Here is a 16,629-nt window from a genome sequence, read left to right as displayed (position 1 = left end):
CGGACTTGTGACGGGCTGATCCCCGTCAAAGGGGTCCTACCGACTGTGTATAGGCTCAAGAAACTGAAAAAGTCGCCAAGGCCCAATAATAATATCTTGAGAGGCTGAGCAACCATCAGTTTTTAAGAAGGATTCAAGCCCCATTGAGTCAGTTTTTTTATTATCCTTAGTGGGGTGATACTGAGTCTGCGGCCATTACTGGCCTATTGTACCAGCCCCAGATGATAGATGATGGCGATTGTGGAGCAATTGGTGGAGTCAAGATTGGCAGGGAAATCTAAATACTCGGAGAAAACCTGCCCCAGTGTCACTTTGTCCACCATAAATCCCACTTGACCATACCCGGACTCGAGCCCGGAACTCGAAGCCGCCGCGTTGGGAAGCCAGCGACTAACGGCCTGAGCTATGGCGCGGCCACAAGTCAATCACATAGTTAATGAGAGGACCATCTAATAGGATACGGCTCGTAATGTTGAGTAATTCCTTACAGAGATCTAGAAGCTACACCAAGATTCATCGCAAGATATTCTGATGCAGCTAGTAGTTCGAAAATTGAGAAAGAGAGGGCTGGAAATGAACTGTGGTAATGTAGCAGCTGTTTACTTCCCTCAAGAGTCGAGGACGTCGGAATTTGTAGATGAAGTTAGAGCATACTGTCTTCTTTTGCTTCACTCTCTCTCTCTTGACTTTGCGTTCTCCACCTCTGTGTGTTCCGATTGACTGACGAGTTAGATTCGCTCCAGTGGCCCGGACGGTGGCTTGAGCTAGTTTCTATCTCGGTTACCACTACTGCTTTACCCACTCCCTCAGAAGTCTTGCTGCTACTGTGGGTTATGCGGGCCCGTGCAAGGTTTGTTAGACTTGCTTCTGGTGGCTGTCTCGTACTTTGCCTCCTGGGACGGGCCCCGCTCTCTCTCTCTGTCTCCACTGCTCCACATATTAGATCGCCCTCTATTTGTTATAACAGAATGGCGTGGCCTATATAGCGATGGGATTAGCGCTAACTGAAATAATTCCATTCGTCTAGACAAGTGTTCTCAAACTGCGATATTTGTACCACAGATTTAGGCTCTGAGGTTCTCACAGCTGAGGTTATGGGATATTATGTCGTATAGTCCACTGAAATTCAACCGACCTTTCGGAGCTCCTTTCCACCTGATTTCACATTTATTTCTTGCTCGAATTATTCTTCGACCACGTAGATGACGGTGATATGTTCATTTGAAACGTCGGTTGAATTTCAACGGACTATACGATGCCCATAAAAATGTTTTCTTCTTTTACCACAGAGGTCACAACCTTCGGGTTCGGGTAGTTTGCACAATATGGTCTTGAGGTTTGTGATGGAGTGTAGTGAGGTAGAGGAACATAGTGTCTTCCCTGAAGATGGAGATGCTGAACAGGTTGGTATAGAAGTAAGTCTCTAGAGCTCTAATCGGCAGACGCCTGGATATAATCTCGGCTGGGACACCGGTTACCTTAATTAAGGTTCCTCTTGGTTTCCCCCGTCAAATTCTCTGAAAGAACCTCAATTAGGTCGCTACAGTTTTCTTTCAAATCCTTTGCAATTCATTATTTTTCACTCATCTTACATTTCTATATTCTCGATACTGAAAATGTTGTTTAATAACCTGCGAAGGAAGAGAAAGATGGAGGTTTGGATTGGGGACTCTATTTATTGACCACTCTACCATACGACTCATGACTACACTTAATTATAGCGCCATCTCTGACCTCCGCACTTTACAAATCATTACAACACACGTTAAATCTTCTCAGTCTGCTGTGTCTTCAGTCATTTCCTGGTAACGTCTTCTAACAGTGGAGATTCTTTAGTTTCAGCGCTCACTTCGTTACCCGCTCGCTCTCAACTGCATCGACAAATTCTTCTCCTCACAGACTCCCTTACAACTATCTCTCTCTCTCTCTCTCTGAACTCTTTCTCCAATTGTCCTCCTTGTAACATCTCTGCACGGACCGCGTAGAAAACGCCGTTCATTTTTGTAGTCCAAGCGTTTCCGTGGGAACATGCTTGTGAAGGCGTTAGGCAGTAACGGCTGCGTATACTTGCTTATTAGGAATCTGTTGCCTAGCAGCGGATGTTTCGTTTTTTATTTGGAGGTCGTTATCCAGTTACGGGTCTACACCCTGGGAGGTGTTGGTATTCGCCATCAAGACCGTACGACGTTATAAACCAGAAGACTAGAATGTACTCGTAAATCTTCGCCCTCGTGAAAATCTCAAATCAAATACCGTTGTGTAAGTGAACTACAATTTAATTAAAATGTACATTACTACGTAAGACAAAGGTATTCTTTTATGAAGGAAATATAGGAACAAACTTATTGTGGCGTGTAGGCCCGTTGCTAGACAACGTCCATAACCCACACGCGGCCAACAGTACAAGAACAGTGTTTTCTATGTAGGTGCCCGCAACACATATGTAGCCAACTGTACACGAACAGTGTTTCCTGTGTAGGCGCCCGCAACACATACGCGGCCAACTGTACAGGAACAGTGTTTCCTATGTAGGCGCCCGCAACAGATACGCGGCCAACTGTACAGGAACAGTGTTTCCTATATAGGCGCCCGCAACACATACGCGGCCAACTGTACAGAAACAGTGTTTTCTATGTTTGCGGACACTGTTCTTGTACTGCTGGCCGCATGTGTGTTGCGGGCGTTGTCTAGCAACGGGTCTACACGCCACAATATGCACTCTAGACTGGAGAACTGATCATGAATGGGGACTGCATCTGCCTTTCGTGTAGTGAAAATTCGTTGTGTTTACCGAAAGTAGAATATTAATGTTTCAAGTCTGATAGGGAATCGGGGAGTCAGGATAGCTCAGTCGGCATACGGATGGGCTGCGAGCTGGATGGCCTGAGTTTGATTCCCAACAGGACAAGATTTTTCTCTTTTCAACAGCGGAGAGGAAGGAAATACATTCAAAACTGTAGTTTGAAAAATCGAAGAGAGGAGACGAAATATGAAAGGGTAATATTAAAATACCTCCTTAAAATTTTAGTGTGTGAAAATATGGATTGGATTCATCTGACTCATCATAGGGTCCGATTATTGACGCTTGTGACTATGATATTGAAAACTATCTATGGCTCTATAGCCCTAGTGGACCTTGGACGCTTTTTCAGTTTCTTAATCTATACACAGTCGGTAGAACTCCTTGGACGGGATCAGCCTGTTGCAAGGCCGCTACCTACGCACAGAACAACACAAACACAGAATAAACGCACACGAACATCAATGCATGGAGTGGGATTCGAAACCACTATTCCAGTATTCGAGCAGGCGAAGACGGTTCATGCCTTAGACCGCGCCGCTACTTTGATCGGCGATATGGTAAACTAGATTTTCATACACAAAAAGAAAAAAATTTCTTGACAAACTTAGTGACTGCCAGCTGTTTGAAAATGACCCCGTTACATGGAGCTAGGCGTGTAATGTGTTCTTATGTTTCGGTGGAGCTATTTGAGGAATGTTTCCAAAATCCCATGTGGTTTCCAACAAATAAGCCTGCTTATGGGCTGGCTGTAAATCACATCCAAGCTCTATAAGGGTGGAAGTGTGAATAGTGGGGTCTGGTACTAATTAGGGACCCTGCCATTCCGACCTACGTGTGTTTCGAGGGGTCGCGAGGTTGTTCAATGAGACGTAAATATAGGGTCGTGTTGTTTGACCTTTGCAATACCAGAAGAAACATCTTGCACGTGTCTTACAGACGTTCACTCCTGTTGTATCAAGGAACCCTTTTACACGAGTGCAAAAGAAAAGCAAAGGTATCCCTGTAACAGGTCATGAAGGCCCATAGAGTTGTGAGACGTTGAGGCTCCCACATTTTCCAGACAGCCGGCACAAAGTTGGCGGTAAGGTTGTCAGCCTTACGCGCCGGCCGCTCTTTACTCCCCAGGAAAATTATTTAATTAATTCCTGGTACTCATTTCTGTTGGAGGCTGAGTCGACCCCAGGGCCATAGTGCGGCTGGAATGATTAGGTAAATTGAAAAAAAAAAATCCAATGACCTCATTGGGACTTGAACACGCGACCTTCCGGCTTGTAGCATAGTGCCTCATATGTCTTCTTTATTTTACAAATATATATATATTAGGAACTTCGCTTGACGTACTCACAGTTCAGCCATGACATTGAATACTGACAAAATACAAAATACAGTTTTCGAGAAACTCTTTTAAATATTGTGTGGTATTATCATAACCGCCTCTGTGATCTGGTGGTAAGAGTTCCTGGCTACATATCCAGAGGTCCCGGGTTCGATTCCTGGTGTTGCCAGATTTTCTGAGAAGTAGTGGGTCTGGAACGGGATCCACTGAGCCTCGTGGGGAAAATTGAGGAGCTGTTTCAAGGAAATAGTGGATCCGGTCCAGAAAACCGAAATTAACGACCTTGGGGATTCGTTGCGCTGACCACGCAACACCCTCTATCCTCTAATGTTGGTACTAACTTCGCCGACAAGCGGCATCAAGTGTTGTATACATATTTTCTGTATTTTCTTCAAAAAGAATTCCGCAGCCTGAAACCGAAAATAAAGCAACAAAAACAAGACGATAAGGTCATAATCAGAGAGCACTTCATAACTAAAACACAGACGTTATCAACGAAAGGTGTAGAATAAGTTACAGGTTTAAACTTTCCTCTGGCATTTACATATACAAATTTTTTGCTTTGAATGACCGATACCATGCCCTCCCAAAATATTGATTTTTCTCCTTGGACACTCTGTATGTATATGTGTGTGTGTATATATATGTTTATATAAATATCATAGGCCTTCGTTGTTACAAACCGTTATACTTCACTGTTTATTCTAAACAATTTTGTTGTAATTCTTATTTGGATTTATTCTAATAATTTTCTTTGGATACAGCCTGTATTATTTTTTTTTTTAATTTTACGGTTGACTCAACGAGTCGTTCTCTAGAAAAGTCTATATTACTGTATTGTACTGATTCAGTATATTTTAATTATAATATTAAACTTCAATCACAAGCACAAAGGAATACAACATTAATATTCAAGAGGCATATGAAACAATTGGGGACGTTTACACAGCGTGGCTTTCATTACAGGCCTGATTAATGGAATATAAACAAAATGATTTGCATCCCTGTATGAAGAGTGCCCAATAGATCAGTTATGACCAGACATAAATTTCATGCAACATGTAAAATTCGAGATTTTCGTGGCGGTCTTTGTGGTTACTATTATCTTCTTGAATATGCAGCCGTGTAATCTGGTAAAAGCGTACCAACAGTTCACATCTTGGACTCTAAAAGATTGATCTGAAACGATGGTATCGTCCTACCAGACTATACGACGTCACATCACAAATCCATTAATTTATTTGTGGGATATAACAAGCCAGCGGGCGCAAACTGTCAACATTCTCGTCCTGGAGCAAGTTTAATGAGCAGTTGACAATGAACAAGGACCGGACGGAACATATTCCTCTTGTTCATATTCTCCCTTCCACAGGTTACACGTCTGAAATCTTACTACGCACATTTTGAATCGTCTTCTTATATCTCTGTTCCTGTTTTATTTTTAACGAGGTGCATCCTTTGGGAGTCTGTCGCTGTCCCATTTGATCAAGTGACTTAATAGTTTTTCCATAAATTCATCTATTCTTACATCTATTCAACACACAATTAGTCCCATATGTTTTGATTTTCTTTATCATATTAATTATAGTTCATGATAACGTCTTAAAAATGTATGCGCTCTGTTTTAATTTTAATCTGCTCTTTTGTTCCTGTTAACCCAGGTTTAAATGACATGTGAAATTATGTGGCGACTGCTCTCACTCTGAAAATTTTGACTTTGTCTCCTTGCCTACTTATGGCCTTAGTATTTTGTTTATCATTTCACGTGTTCCTTGATAATCTCTTATTTAATCTGCATGTAGCCGTCCCGCCTCTAAATAATTTCACTTCCATGTAATTAAAATGTGAAACTTGTTTCCTAATGGAATTTAGAATAAATATGTTACAATAGGCCAGTCACAGTAGCCGCGCGGTCTGAGGCATGAACTGTCTTCGCTCGATTGGACACTGGGATCGTGGGTTCGATTCCCACTCAGGGCATGGATGTTTGGTGTGTGTATGCGTTTATTCTGTAGTTGTGTTGTCCTGTGATCAGGTAGCTGCCTTGCGCAGGGCTGATCACTCGTTCAAGGAGTCCTACCGTCTGTGAAAAATGATTACGGAACTGAATAAGAGGCCAGGATCCTGAAGGGGCTGGGAGGGCCATTGAAAAAAATATTACAATGTGCGAATGTATTTTTTAAAACCAGTTGTTAGGTTTTAATTAAAATATTTTAATATATTTAAATATATTTTAAATATATATTATTAAAATATTAAAATATTTATTAAAATATTTAAAATAAATTTTATATCGCTGATTTATTTTTAGTTAATGAAACGACTTACATAGATTTCCCCTCAATTTATGAACGTCAATATTTCTTAAAATATTTTTCATTCATCTCTGTCCACAGGTCGATTTGCTTCCATTTTCGTATTCCTGACAGATATAATTAGGTAGGTGAATTAGAACGTCTCGTTATTACTGTAGCGTGTTGTGTGTGTCACGCTACAAATAAGTTTACGCCGTGGTGTTTGGTATAGCGAATTTATTCCACTCACTCACCTTACACACTTTACAATCATGAGCTCTTGCAGTGTTACAATCACTGCTTACAATATCTCGGCAATACTGGACTGTCTTCTTTAGCGGTTGGATCCAGACTAACTGTGCGAATGCATTCAACCCCGTTTTATAACCTCGGTCGCTGCTATGCAAACGAACCCTCTGCTGTAACCGTGGAGACTACAATAGAACTGCAACGGTCTGTTCTAGCGTTTCCATAGAAGTGACTCTTCTGGATTCCAGACACGTTACATTACGTTAAAATCATTTGACTGCTTATTGCCATTTATGTTTAGTGTTATTTGTTATATAATCGTAGGGATCACGTGATAGCGTATTTGGTCGAGAACTGTACTACAAGCCGGAAGGTCCGCTGGTTCTAGTCCCGACGAGGTGGATTTTTTCAATTGACCTAATACTTCCGGCTGCACTATGGCCATGGGGTCGACTCAGGAATCTTCCTGGTGCGGAAGGCGGTAAATAAAGCCGGCACGTAAGGCTGAGAACCTTACCGCCATCTGTGAGCCGATTGTCTAGGGAAAATATGAGAGCCTCGACGTCTCACAACCCTATGGGCCTTCACGGCCTGTTACAGGGATAGCTTTACCTTTTTCTTATATCGTAAATATTTCAGTGCGTAATGAATGTTCAGAAGTATCCGTTTATTTTAAAACAAATTTTTTGCTCGTTTAACTTCATAGTACTTATTTGTAATAAGTGAAATCTATATATGTTTTAGGTTAAATTCTAGTCTCTGTTACTTTATACGATGTAAATTTACAGCCATCATTCTTTTTTCGCTAAACTAAGCAACAGATATTCTACCTGGGTAGATGTTTCTCTACTTCTCATGAGATGCCTTTCTTGTTTGCACTTTTCAAATACGATTTCTGTGGTAGAAAGTGACAAATTTACCCACGGTTGGGTGACAGTCACAATATAAACTCCCAACATTTCGTTCAAGGGTTGAGGCTGTCGTAGATTCTACAAATTATACAGGAGTATGACTTAGGGTTGTAAAAGTACTGTCGCCCCCGGCCAACTCAAAATGAAATACTACCCCCACTTTGTTTCACGTCGAAAAGATTTTGTGAACCGGAAGGAGGTTAAGCTCTGTGACATTCATCACAGCTGCAGGTTGGAACAAATGACGAGCCTGTCCCGTGCCTGCCCGCCTGACCTTTCATACAAACCGCGCCCTGGCTCCGGCTGTTGCTCGCGCTGACATTTTTTGTTTGCTTTCATGCAACACAAGACGAAAAGAAAGCCGTAATAGCTCAGGCAACGCTAAGGAAGATATTAAAGTGACATTACTAAAACAAACTTTGGGATCTTGGAAGGTTCCTGCTTAAAATGCCACGCACATAATTTCTTTTAAGTCCATCGCAGTAGAGTAGTTAGTTGCACTATGCTACAAGCCGGAAGGTAGCGGGTTCGAGTCTCGATGACGTGGACTTCTTTTTCCAATTTCCAGGGGCACTATGGTCCTGGGGTCGACTCAGGATCTAACAGACATGAGTACCAGGAATCTTCATGGGGGTAAAGGGAGTCAGGCCGCCGTGTAAGGCTGACAACCTCACCGCCATCTGTGAACCGATTTTCTAGAAAAAAAATTTGAGCGCCTCGACGTCTCATAACCCTATGGGCCTCCACGACACTACACTCCTACCGTGTCATTTCGGTTTTTGGCGTATTAACAGTGGTGTAGAAATTGTTGAATTTATTTAAGGTCGAACTACCAGTATCTATCTCTCTATCTATCTAGGGTCGCGCCATAGCTCAAGCGGTTAGTCGCTGGCTTCCCACCGCGGCGGCCCGGGTTCGATCCCGTTTCTTGTCAAGTGGGATTTGTGGTGGACAAAGTGGCGCTTTGCAGGTTTTCTCCGAGTGCTTCGGTTTCCCCTGCCAGTCTTCATTCTACCAAATTCTCCATCATCATAATCACCCGGGGCAGGTACAATAGGCCAATCAGTGGCCACCGTGCCGAGTGGACCCAGTTGGACTCCACCCCCCACTAAGAGAACTTAAAATAGAATTAAAAAAATAATATGTCTATCTATCTATGGCTCTACAGTCCTTTTGTTGTACCTTGGCCGCTTTTTCAGTTTCTTGATCTTATACACAGTCGGTAAGATTCCTTGGACGGGGGATCAGCCCGTTGCAGGGCCTCTACCTACATACAAGACAACACAAACACGGAATAAACGCAAACAAACAGTCATACCTTGAGTGGGAATGCAACCCATAATCCCAACGTTCGAGCGAGGGAAGGCAGTTCATGCCTTACACCGCGCGGCCACTTCTAGCGGCTGTGGCCGAGCCAGTTGACGTGTACTGAAGTGGAATGGATATGAGAGGAAGCAGCCTTTGTTTTTGTATCAATTTTTCCCAGCCTTTACTAAGAACGAAAAAAGCCACGAAAATATGCGTCCCAATGCTAGTGTCCTGGTCTAGAACCGAATCACGTACCTTCCATGTCTACACCTTCAGCTAATATAGTTGGTATCCTTATCACTGTGCAATTCGGAGTGTCCTAAATGAATAGTCGGCTTCCATTGTGTGTGATATTGCCAGTTGTAATCCTGCTGTGTTCGCTCTGCTTGTTGTTGGTCGCTGTGTGACGTTTCGGTAATTACTTGCGCATTACTGCGGCTGTCTGAGACATCAATAGTAATTGGTTCTTGAGCTGAGTGTCTTTTCGCTTGAGTGGCCAAGCCGGATTGTGCTCAAGTCTTGACATCAAATCATTTTGTGTTGGGACTTGGCAACAGTACGGCTATGCAGGGAATTAATTCTTTGGAAGTTTGTAAGTAGGCTGTCTAAATGCGATTTATGTACATAACAAGTAAGGTAACTCCAGTATTAGGAATCTACAAACTGGAAGCAAAGAACGTACCAGCAGTGTTTTAGGCTTAACTTCTGAGATCCGAAACTATTTTGGGTGGGGAGTAGAAAAACACACTAACAAAGGCCCTGCTATAACCCATAAAAATGTTAAGCGGTCCTCGTGCTTTATTTATTACGCACCACGCCATGAACACTTATTGGGGGTGGGGGTATAGCTCCACGATTCTTGACTTCGGTACTAGCTTCACGCCCCGACCTCTTTGCCTCCGAAGAAAGAGCTCGCAGTATCCATGGGAAAGGAGTCTGGATACGCCCCAGGGCCAGTCTGGACGTTATGGAGAGTACAAAAATCTAGTCTTTACAGGGAATCGTAGCTTGTCGCTGTACTGACTGAGCTAAGTGGATAGTATTGACGCTTTTAACAGAAGTAAAGGTTGCACACCCTGTAATCCTTATCACACTTAGTGGACTTCGTCAGCTCCATTACGCGTTGTGTTTGAACGGCCAAAGTCAAAACCATGGAGGGTGCACGTGTGTACAAGCGGCAAAACAAAGAGAAATACAGAATAAAAATATAAGAGGTATAATTTTCCCTATGTTTAACGAATTAAGAACTGTGCCATGAAGGCGCATGTGGGAGTGGATATATAGATCCACATTTTCTTTACCGCGGTACTAGCTGGAGGTGAATTGTCAGCTTCACACTCCAGCCGCTTGAACCCTGGGCAAGGAGCCTCCGGTACCCATTGGATAGGAGATTGGGAGAACCCCAGAGCCGCTCTCTACGACTTGGAGAAGAGAAAATTCTTGGCCCTACCTCGACTCGAACTCCGACTCCTCGGTTGTTGAGCCCGTAGCCAATCGCTATACCGACTGCGCTATCGCTGCACCCTGAATAAAGAATATAACAAACCCAGAATAACAGTGGGTCATATGAGTTTTGGTGCAACAAGGGGGCATATGAGTTGAGGTGCCACAGTGGGTCATATGAGTTGAGGTGCAACAGTGGGTCATATGAGTTGAGGTGCAACAGTGGGTCATATGAGTTTAGGTGCAACAGTGGGTCATATGAGTTTAGGTGCAACAAGGGGGCATATGAGTTGAGGTGCCACAGTGGGTCACATGAGTTGAGGTGCAACAGTGGGTCATATGAGTTTAGGTGCAACAGTGGGTCATATGAGTTTAGGTGCAACAAGGGGGCATATGAGTTGAGGTGCCACAGTGGGTCACATGAGTTGAGGTGCAACAGTGGGTCATATGAGTTTAGGTGCAACAGTGGGTCATATGAGTTTTGGTGCAACAAGGGGGCATATGAGTTGAGGTGCCACAGTGGGTCACTTGAGTTGAGGTGCAACAGTGGGTCATATGAGTTGAGGTGCCACAGTGGGTCATACGAGTTGAGGTGCAACAGTGGGTCATATGAGTTAAGGTGCAACAAGGGGGCATATGATTTGAGGTGCAACAGGGGGGCATATGAGTTGAGGTGCAACAGGGGGGCATATGAGTTGGGGTGCAGTAGTGGGTCACATGAGTTGAGGTGCAACAGGCGGTCACATGAGTTGAGGTGCCACAGTGGGTCATACGAGTTGAGGTGCAACAGTGGGTCATATGAGTTTAGGTGCAACAGGAGGGCATATGATTTGAGGTGCAACAGGGGGGCATATGAGTTGAGGTGCAACAGGGGGGCATATGAGTTGGGGTGCAGTAGTGGGTCACATGAGTTGAGGTGCAACAGGCGGTCACATGAGTTGAGGTGCCACAGTGGGTCATACGAGTTGAGGTGCAACAGTGGGTCATATGAGTTTAGGTGCAACAGGAGGGCATATGAATTAAGGTGCAACAGGGGGGCATATGAGTTGAGGTGCAACAGGGGGGCATATGAGTTGAGGTGCAACAGTGGGTCACATGAGTTGAGGTGCAACAGGGGGTCACATGAGTTGAGGTGCAACAATGGGTCATATGAGTTTAGGTGCAACAGGAGGGCATATGAATTAAGGTGCAACAGTGGGTCATATGAGTTGAGGTGCAACANTAACAAACCCAGAATAACAGTGGGTCATATGAGTTGAGGTGCAACAAGGGGGCATATGAGTTGAGGTGCCGCAGTGGGTCACATGAGCTTAGGTGCAACAGGGGGGCATATGAGTTGAGGTGCCACAGTGGGTCACATGAGTTGAGGTGCAACAGTGGGTCATATGAGTTGAGGTGCAAAAGTGGGTCATATGAGTTTAGGTGCAACAGTGGGTCATATGAGTTTAGGTGCAACAAGGGGGCATATGAGTTTAGGTGCAACAAGGGGGCATATGAGTTGAGGTGCCACAGTGGGTCACATGAGTTGAGGTGCAACAGTGGGTCATATGAGTTTAGGTGCAACAGGAGGGCATATGAATTAAGGTGCAACAGGGGGGCATATGAGTTGAGGTGCAACAGGGGGGCATATGAGTTGAGGTGCAACAGTGGGTCACATGAGTTGAGGTGCAACAGGGGGTCACATGAGTTGAGGTGCAACAATGGGTCATATGAGTTTAGGTGCAACAGGAGGGCATATGAATTAAGGTGCAACAGTGGGTCATATGAGTTGAGGTGCAACAGGGGGCATATGAATGAGTTTAGTTCCTTAAAGAGTAATTTTGCTTTGAGCCATTATAAGGCCATAGCTCCCATGTACACTAAGTTCACCAAAATAACTCGGCAATGAACTCGTTCCATGTTCCAGTGCCCACCGTCAGACCTTGTAAAAATCTCTTGCCCTTTGTGAAATCCAACTGTTCATTTCCTTGTTTTCACTTGAGCTTGTCTTGAGCTAGATTATACCAGTCCATACGCATATGCCATGTGTCTTTATGACATTTTTTAACGTTGTTCTTGTCGTCATATCTGTGCCCTTAATGTGGCTTCTTCCTACCACGTCCTTCTGCTGGAATTCTGCGTGCTACCCCGGTACCCTTTGGTTATGAGGTTGGGTGGATCCCAGAGGCGGTCTGGACGACGTGGAGAAGAGAAAATACTTGACCCTATCGGGACTCGAACTTCGACCCCTCCGTCGTTTAGCCCGTAGCCAGTCGCTATACCGACTACGCTATCCCGGTTCCTCTGTAAGTCCTGTTTTCTTTCTTCCTCTTGCTCCCACTTTGGAACATAGGGCTGATTTCTCACTTTCATTGGTCATTCTTACAGACGGTAGGACTCACTGGACGGGTGATCAGCTCATCACAAGGCCGCTACCTAAACACAGGACAACACAAACACACATAATAAACGCATACACACGCCAAACATCTCTTGCTTTGTGTGGGATTCGTACCCACGATCCCGGCTTCCGAGCCAACGAAGACAGTACCTGATAAGGTCTGTAGCTACTATTAATTATATCTACATATGAATATATTGGCTTATTTAACATAATTAAATATTAAACGATGTAGAAGCTCGAAAATCTTCGCATCCACAACTCCTGCATCTTTGACATGTATCAGTTGTACTGCAAAATTATGTAGACATTTACTGCCAGAAGCAGCGTTTCCTTGGTTATTCTGTATGGGTTCTTGAACAATGCTTCAAGGCAGGAAATATAATGTAAGCGATTTCCTGAACTACAGTAATATATGTAAATTCGGAACTCAAGTTTACTAAACTGTCGGAATTGTAGATCCCCACTCCTCTGTGCCTCGTGACAAGTGACCAAACTTCCACTGTGTTTTGACACCGTGGTTACACGAGAGCTATAGCGTGACATCTGTTTCCCCACTGTGTCACACTTCTGACTCGACCTTTCCAAATTCGTCCGCAGGCCACGGGCGGAACTGCCATATGTTTTGTTACTAAAGAGGTGAAAACTTCAAAGTCAGCTTTATTGATATGACAGTAGAAGTGTGTCCACTACAATTACACTTTACCTTTTTGTGGCTTCAAATGTTCTATCTTTCGGGATATAACATCTCAGTCTACTTGCTACCTGCTTCAAGCTGGTTTCTTTCTTGTCTTTTTCCTTTACCCTGAAGATGGAGGCGATATTTTTCTCAGAAAAGTCGGTTAAATTTCTAGGGCATGAACTGTCCTCTCTTGCTCGAAACTGGGATCGTGAGTTCGAGTCCCACTCAAGGCATAGATGTCTGTGTTTGCGTTTATTCTGTGTTTAAATTGTCCTGTGTCTAGGTAGCGACCTAGCGATGGGTTTATCACTCGCCCAAGATGTCCTACCGTCTATGTAAAAAAAAATAGGAAATTGAAGTAGAGACGAGGGACGAACAAAGATGCTCTAAAGCCATTGATGAATGAAAGAACACGGCGTTGTATCCAAGAGGATAGATCTCTTCATAACCACCGCTGTTTAGACTTTCAAATATTAAATTTCAATGCCTTATTTTTCGGGAGCTTTCAGACCATAGGATGATTGATGAAGAATGGAATCGGAAAAGATTTGAAAGGAGCCGGTCACAGCATATTCGAGTTAAAGTATTGACATTTTCGTGTAGAACCTGAGGAGAACCAGGGATAAACCTCAAGCAGAATAGCCGGTGGCCATGTCGAGATGCGGACCAATCATCTCCTGAATAAAAGTAGAGAGCCTTACCGCTACAGAAATACGCTCAGTATCATCTCTTATCGAAATGACCGATTATTATAGATGTCGAATGGGTATAGCTAAATCTGTCCATGTGATTCATTAATTATGCACAAAGCCGTGAAGACATTTCGGAGATTGGAGGTATAGCTCCGCCATGCTTGATCTTGTCTCTATATGAAGGTGAGTGGTCAGCTTCACGCCCCCGGTATCTTTGCCCCGGCGGAAGAGCCCCTGTTTCCCGTTGGATAGGAGACTGGGTGGGCCCCAGAGCCAGTCTTGACGCTGTGAAGTAGAGAAAAATGTCTTGGCCCTGCTGGGAATCGACCCCTAACTGTCCAACCCACAGCCCAGCACTATACCTTCTGAGCTATCCCCCAAATTAAAATTAACTTACCTACCCCTTGATATTTTTTTTTACAAAGGATATGGGAAGTTCCAACTGCCATAACACGATTTCTAGATCTTCCTTCATAAATAACATGTTCATAGCAGAATGCGGAGAGTATTTCTAAACGGTTTAACGTTTGGATCGAGTCCTGGTTGCCAGTATACGAAATAGTTTTAATGAAACTAACATTGCGGGTTACGCTGTGCCATAGCACACTGTGGCGACCCGGGTTTTAGCCCGGTTCCGGTCATGTGGGATTTGTGGTGGACAAGTGGCGCTGGGTTAGGTTTTCTTCGAGTGCTTGGGTTTCCCCTGTCAGTTCTCATTCCACCAATTGCTCCATAATCACCCTCATCTATCATCTGGGGCTGGTGCAATAGGTCAGTAGTGGTCGCAGTACCAAGTGGACTCAAGTCTCATCCCACTGAGAATAACAGTAAAAACATTACGTGTAATTTCATTGTTCCTATGTTGTAGGGCCGAACATCGTGGTCGAGTGACTACTACATACACATAATCATAATCGGTAGTTCCCGGATTCAAATCTTATCCCGGAGACGGGCTCTCATGACTGAAGTGCGTCGTGATATTCATCAGTCCCTCCCGGAAATTGCAAGGAAAGTACAGTGCGGTGGCATTTTATGCGAATTTGAAATAGTGCGATATAAGAATTTTTACAAAATCTCGCTTTATCCTTGAAGTTTTGAAATAATGCAATGATTATGACGGATAATATGTCATGTTACAGTGGTTATAAATGTATGCGCTCCGATAAAGCAACCCTCGTACCTTACGTTTATTCTTATGAAAACAATTGTCTTGAATTATGAGAGGTCATTAGGAAAGCATCTCTCGCATAATATGCGACCACACTATACCCAGAATTAATCTACAATCATTTCCATTATTTAAAAAGCAATCGTTCGACCTTTAGCATCTGATACTACAAGCATCATTAAATAAACAAATAAAGTGAATTTACTTTGTGGGTAAATCAAACGATGAAGACTGATATAACAGTAGTTAATTCTTAAACGATTATAAATTTGGACTGTAGTCATTTTGTTATTACGTGTTATGAGGCCCAAGGATTTGAACCAAATGTATTAATCTAATTAGAAAAATATAAACAGATAATGAATTCCTCGGGAAATTATTTAAAAATTGTGACTTTGAATGATTTATCCTGCAGATATATTTTGCCTTACTCCTTCGATTACAATCCAAAACTAAAATGTTTTTCATTTCATATCCAGGAGCACACGTGTAAGCAGTTCAATATTCATGTTCAATACATGACTGCACACAGAGCTTCTCTCCTATTGACAGAGTGCGTTGTCGCGGTCAACTGATGGTACGCGGCCCCATACAGTGGCACTATTCCAATACAGCGTTGAAGTGAAAATATCTGTATTGTCCTACAATGTCAACAATATTTTTGTTTCTCTTATATGAAGCCTTAATAAAGGAAAATATATGTATTATTCATTCTCGTGTGTTGTGAAGTTTTTATGTATAAAATACGTGAATATGCCACGACATATTGTTGGTGCTAACTGCAGATAAAGCAAATTATGAACAATTATGCTGAACAAGTCTGGTGGCTATGCATAGACAGGCAGGTTTCCATGGAAAGGTCGTGACCTAGTGTGACCCTACTCTGCCAGTGCGCTAGAGTATCGACCAGTGCCGCGCAGTGACACAGCTCAACTCCATGCAGCTGGTCCACCGACAATACGAACAGGAAATATTATTTAGGAGTTAATATTATAGTATGTCTTGAGAGTTTGCTCTTTCGGAGTTACAGAAGGAAATTGCACGCCTTGTTTTGTATTGTGTAGGCATTTTGTAGAGTGCATTCGTAAAATCTGGATTATTTGCAAACAAACCGACCTCACCTGATGCTTCTTGAGAAGTTGGCAATATGACCGCGAGTGCGGCCGGGTTTCGATTTCTGATACGTTATCGGAAAATACTTTATTCACCACTAAGTCTAGAACATTTCTAGGCTCATCTCCGCGGAAGAACTTTTTTTGCTAGAGATAACACGGGCCAGAACTTGAAGATGACCACGTACCTCAGTTATCACTTGGCGTTCATGATATAGTGTGGTGTAAAACGGACATATATATATATATAT

General features: G+C 43.3%; 1 protein-coding gene across 1 annotated transcript in view; it reads left to right on the top strand.

Annotated features, from left to right (window-relative positions):
- The window catches only part of LOC111874945 (epithelial discoidin domain-containing receptor 1), a gene marked incomplete at its 5' end in the record, with an annotated part of 554,089 nt that overhangs the window by 165,887 nt on the left and 371,573 nt on the right, over positions 1 to 16,629 (top strand).

The sequence above is a fragment of the Cryptotermes secundus genome, unplaced genomic scaffold (assembly GCF_002891405.2).
Source record: "Cryptotermes secundus unplaced genomic scaffold, Csec_1.0 scaffold661, whole genome shotgun sequence".
NCBI lineage: Eukaryota > Metazoa > Arthropoda > Insecta > Blattodea > Kalotermitidae > Cryptotermes > Cryptotermes secundus.
Note: the sequence above shows the minus strand (reverse complement) of the source record. Positions and strands in the feature narration are given on the sequence as shown.